Here is a 6070-nt window from a genome sequence, read left to right as displayed (position 1 = left end):
CGGAGAAGCGCGGCGCGGGCCGGGGGCTCGGCCGGGCCGGGGCGGCGGAGGAGCTGCGCCGCAGTCCGGGCACGCTCCCAGGAGCCCGCCGCGCGCTCCCTCGCGCTCGCCCGCCCCCCTCCCGCTCTCTCTCTAATTTAAAGGGACAACCCCGAGCGCTCTCTCCGCTCCCGGGAGCCACGCGCCGCTTCCGCTGCCTGAGCCCAAGAGCCGAAGCGCACCCCGCAGTCCCAGGTCGCGGGACGAGGGTCGGGTGGGGATGGGCTCCTCAGGGTCCTGGGAGGCGGGCGGAGTACTGGACGCAGAGTCCGCAGGCCCGTGTTTAGCTTCAGCCTGCAGCACCCCGGGTTACCCTCTTCCCTTCTGGGCTTCAGTTTCTTTTCCGTAAAACGGGCCTGATACTGCGAACCTCCTGGAAACCGGTGAGAAAGCAGGTGGAACAGCGGGAGGTTTCCCCTTCTCTGAATGAATAATTACGTCTCCCACCATAATTGGGCTTTTGGCCAGGCCAACATTATCTCAATAAATCCTCACAACGACCCAGTGGGGTCGTGGTCACACCATTTTTTGCATAGAGAAACAAGCCTCAGTGAGGTGCAGTGACCTTCCCAAGGTCACAGAGCCAAAGGTCAGAGCCCAGACTTGAACCTACGTCTGTGCAACTTCAAAGCCCATGCTCTTAACCTCTTAGAGGTCGTGCTTTCTCTCCCCAAGGGATGAATGAATCATTCAGGAGATATTTATGACGCCCCCGCTGGACTCTAGGCAGAGTGCCAGGTGTGGGCGATCCTCCATGTTCCCGGAACAGGGGGACAGGTCCCACCCTAGCCTCACAGTCTGGCAGGGAGGCACACACGCTTCAGGAGGGGCTGGTGTGTGGGGGGGAAGATACCACCTGCCGTGGGCACAGCGATCACGAGAACAGGCCTGCTGTGAACCTGGGAAGTCCTTTCGGAGGACTTGGAGAATCTGGGATGAGGTGAAGAGGGGAGAGGATCGCAAGTGGCGGAGAAGTGTGTAAAGGCAGCAGCGGGGAACCCTGGGTGGTGCAGCGGTTTGGCGCCTGCCTTTGGCCCAGGGCGCGATCCTGGAGACTCGGGATCGAATCCCACGTTGGGTTCCCGGTGCATGGAGCCTGCTTCTCCTTCTGCCTGTGTCTCTGCCTCTCTCTCTCTCGCTCTGTGTGACTATCATAAATAAATAACAAATTTAAAAAATAATTTTAGAAAAAGGCAGCAGCGGTTCTTGGGTCATCTACCCTCTGGGCCTTCGGAACTGAGAGCAACCCGTGGGCACTGCCTTCTCAGTAGGAGCTGGGTCTGTGCTAGCCTTGTGGGGAGGGTACTTCCTTAGCCTAGAAGGCCTGACCCTAGGGAGCCAGGGGTGCAGTTTCACTCGCACCCAGAGGGGGCGCCCTCGCTTTCCACTTGTTTTCTGGCTCTGTAAGAAAACGGAGGAAGGGAATTCATTATGAGCCTTGGAGGTAGGGCCTGGGCACTGGGCTGTGGGCTCTCACTGCCATTTCTCATTTAACTGGATCTTCACAGCCACCTGCAGCTTTGGAATGATTGAGCCCATTTTCCATGCGAGGACACCAAAGCCAGAAGAATGGCAGGGAGTGGTGAGTTAAGATACAGCATCAGCACATAAAAGGGCAACTTTGATGTGGGCTTCTATGGGAGCTGCAGAAAGCTGAAGTCAGGGCTCATCTAGTTCTGGTGTCACCGCCCCAGGCTGATGCAGGAACTGGAATGAGCTTGAAAGGAGATCTTGTAGATTTCATGTAAAAAAAACCCCTATGTGAACAGAAAAGCGGGAGCCTGGTGCTCCAGTGTCAGGAACTGCAACAGTCAGGTATGTAAATGCATCAGGCATGATGCATGGCATCGTGTCACATGGCAGATGCACAGCAAAGGGAGAGAAAAAAGTACTACCCGCAACAAGGGGGATGAATAAATACCACCAGGGTATTAGTGTTGAGTGAAAGAAGCCAGACCAGAAGAACACGTGCTGTATGATTCCATGTATAGAAAGTTCAAAAAAACAGGCAAAACTCTCTGTTGTTATCAGTCAGAATGGTACTTACCATGGGGGTGGTTGGGGGAGGGGAGGGATTCTGGGGTGCTGCTCATGTCCTGGTTTTAATCTCAGCATTGGCTCCTAGGTGTGTTCACTTTATGAAAATTCCCAGCATCTTACAATTTGTATGAGTTTCTGCACACACGACCTGCTTCTGTATACAAAAACAGAGGCTGCCCACCATACTGGAATAAAAGCCAAACTCCTTTCTGTGGTCCATACGGCCCTGCTGGCTGCTCTAACCTGCCATGCCATCCTCCTCCTCACCCCCCCATCTCCCACCTCATAGGCCTTCTGGCGTTCCTGACACCTGCCAAGTCATTTTCCACCTCAGGGATTCTGACTTGCTGGTTCCTCTGCCTGGAAAGCACTTTTCCTGCTCTTGCCAAGGCTGCTTCCTCTATTCCCCTAAACATCACCCTGAAGCAGTCACCGAGAGGCCCTTCTGACTACCCCACAGAGAGTCCTCCACCCACAGCATGTCGTTTATTTCCTTAAAACACCAGCTATAATCTGCAATTATTTTATTTATTTGTTTACAGTTAATTTTCTGCGTCCCCCACTAGATTAATAATCACAAACACATGGCACACTTACTATTTGCCAAGTGCTCTTCTAACATTATATTAAGGCACTGAGTCCCGACCCTAACCCCATGGGGTTATATTATTCTTAGGCCTATTTTACAGTTGAGGCAACTGGGGCTCAGAGAGGTTATGTAATTTGCTCATGGTCACACAGCTGGAAAGCGGCAAAGCCGGGGTTTGAACCCAGGCAACCTGGCTCCAGAGTCTCTGCTTTAATTCTACACCTTGACAATTTTGCCTATCTTCTTCCTTACAGCCTATCTGTGACAGTGCCTGGCACACAGCAGGTACTCAATAAATGTTTGTTATGTAAATAAATCACAGCTCTTCAGACTCCCTCCCACCCCTACCCCAGAAGCCAAGGGCACCTCAGAAGAAACTTCCAGTTCTACCTGTGAGTTCTGGAAAGTTCTCTGTGCTTGGTCTCAGCTATCCCACCCCCTTCCATAACCTGGGATCATCAGCCCCAAAATGACCAACTGTTGTGAGGATTACGTGGTGTAACAGCCAAGAAAGAACTTTGCACAAAGTCAAGCATTATATGAATTCCAGTTCTGTATTATTACTTCAAAGAAAATGTGGGTGGCAGGCAGGTAATAGTAGCAGTTCCTACCTGCTGAGGGCTTGCTGTATGCAAGCATGTACATGTGATCATTTAATGCCCCCCCAGCCTTGTGGGGTTCATCCCCATTTTATAGATGAAGGCATTGAGCTCAGGAGGGAAGCCACCTGCCCATAGTGGGAATTTAAGTTCACATCTGCCTGGCCTCAGAGCTCAGGCCCAGGGGCGATAGGGCTGAGCCTCTCCGAAGATGAAGGAATCAGGCCATCAGAGATAACAGGTCTCAAGATGAAGGGCACAGAGCAGCCCACCAGGGCATGGACAATGTAGAGGTGCTGGGGTCCCTGCCAGAGCCCCCCAGATTGGTTGGCTGGATTCATGCCTCTTCTTTTCTTTTCTTTTCTTTTCTTTTCTTTTCTTTTCTTTTCTTTTTTAGGTAAAGATTTTATTTATTCATTCATGAGAGACAGAGAGAGAGAGAGGCATAGACATAGGCAGAGGCAGAGGGAGAAGCAGGCTCCATGCAGGAAGCCCGATGCTGGACTCGATCCCGGATCTCCAGGATCATGCCCTGGGCTGAAGGCAGACACCCAACCACTTAGCTACCCAGGTGTGCCAAAGCTTCTTCTTTTCTCACTCATTCTGTAACACTCCAGGGCAGATAGGGGAACTGAGGCTCAGAGAGCAGGAGAGGAGTCATGCCATGAGTTAACAGCAAGTGGGGTGTGTGGTACACTCTGTCCCCACCCCACCCCCAAAACCTAGGTCCTTTAGGGTACGTGGCACCTCCCCACCCCATTCCCAGGCTACCCACCCCTGGTGCCCACTCTCCACTCCTTTCATGGCCTCTCCAACCTCAATCTCATTTTTGTCATGATAAACTATGGTGCTGGTCTGAGGTGTGAGGGCAGCCTGGGGAGACCAGCAGGGACCCCAGAGGCCCCTGGGTCTCGGTGGGTGCAGTAGCCTGGATATTGGAGGGTGGGAGATGTGCAGAGTAAGCAGCTGAGAAGAGGGCAGAGCTGGCAGAGGGGAGGGATTCTCGACAGCAGGGACACCAGGCCACTGAAGTAGGAGGGTTAATTTTTAGGCTCTCACAGTCACTTGAGTGTTTTTCAAACGTTATGCCTCAAACCCTTTCTTTCTTTATGAAACAAATCAAAGGGATCTGTTCCTGTTGAAACCTGAGCTTCCTTCGCCCCATTCCTGGGGTTCTGGGGAAATAGTTTGAGATTCAAACCATTGAGGTCTGTTTTTTGGGGTGCCCAGATTGTAGTTGAGAAATGGCTCTCCAAAGATGTTTACTTCCTTGTCCCTCAAACCATGAATGTTACCTCATATTGTAAAAGGGAATTGCAGGACACCTGAGTGGCTCGGTGGTTGAGCATCTGCCTTCAGATCTGGGTGTGGTCCTGGGGTCCTGGGATTGAGTCCCACATCAAGCTCCCTATGGGGAGCCCGCTTCTCCCTCTGCCTGTGTCTCTGCCTCTCTCTGTGTCTCTCATGAATGAATGAATGAATGAATGAATGAATGAATTAAACCTTTAAAAAAAGGGGGGGATTGCATGTTGCATGCGTGATTAAGTGAAGGGTCTTGAGATGAGTGTCCTGGATGATCACCATGAGCCCAGTGTAATTGCAAGGGTCTTCATGGGAGGGAGGCAGGAGGGCCAGGATCAGAGAATAGGGAAGGGACAAAAGGCCACGTGATGCGGGGCCGCGAGCCAAGGAATGAGGACAGCCTCTAGACATAGGACAAAAACAAGGAAATGGATTCTCCCCTCAAGCTTCCAGAAGGAACTAACTCTGATGAGATCTTGATTCTAGGCCTGTAAGACCCATCTCAGATTCCTGACCTTGAGCACTGTAAGAGAATGCATTTCAGCCATGATTCTGTGTTAATTTGTTATAGCAGCAATAGGAAGCTAATGCACTCAGGTGGGTCTTGAGTAGCCAGTTTTGGGAAGGCCAGCAGCAGGAGTGAGGAGTGGGGGAGCAGAATGCCTTCTGGGGACGGGTCTGGGAGGAGGGCTGGCTTGAGTGTGAATTGGTCCCAAGATTCTGTTGGCTGCCCCTCCAGCACATACTTTTCTGGGGGACTGGGACTCCAGACCTGGCCTTTTCTCTCTACCTCCTCATCAGCTTGCAGCTCTTAGAGATCTTGGAGCAGGAAGATGGAAACCTCACTTTCCCATACTTTGCCATCCTGGGATCATGTTACTCAGCATAGCAAGTGATGAGTATGGCTTGTGCTCTGCCCAGGGGCTCCCTGCCTTCTCCTCTACTTGCCTCCATCCTGGACCCAGGAAAGAGAGAGCCAGCCAAGGGTCTTCCTGTCCTGCAAGGTGGACATAACCATGGAGGAGGCAGACATGGCCCTGCCCCCTGGGACTTATACTCTGGTGGGCAAGATAGAGGTAAATGAGCAAACCAATAAGGAAACAAGATGCTTCCAGATTTTGATAACTGTAATGAAGACAATAAAGCAGGGTAACATGACAGAGAGTGGCTAATTGGTCAAGGAAGGCTTCTTCGAAGGTGACATTTGAGTTAGACCAACCATGATAGGACAGGACAGGCAGAGGAAACAGCCAATGTCAAGGCTCTGAAGCAACAGGGAGCCTGGTGAACAGGGCAAACAGAGGACCCGGTGGCTTTAGGCGGGTGGAGAGGAGAGATGAGTCAGCAAGATGGGCCATGGCAGATCTGGGGTGATAGGAGCACAGGCCACCATGATCTGATGTCAGTTTTCATGACTCCTTTTCTGGCTTCCCTGTAGGATGGGGATGGAGGGGCAAGAGTTTGGAAGCTTGCGGGATTTGAGCAGAGAGGATGAGAGCAT

This window comes from Canis aureus, chromosome 21, assembly GCF_053574225.1.
Source record: "Canis aureus isolate CA01 chromosome 21, VMU_Caureus_v.1.0, whole genome shotgun sequence".
NCBI classification, from domain to species: domain Eukaryota; kingdom Metazoa; phylum Chordata; class Mammalia; order Carnivora; family Canidae; genus Canis; species Canis aureus.
Note: the sequence above shows the minus strand (reverse complement) of the source record.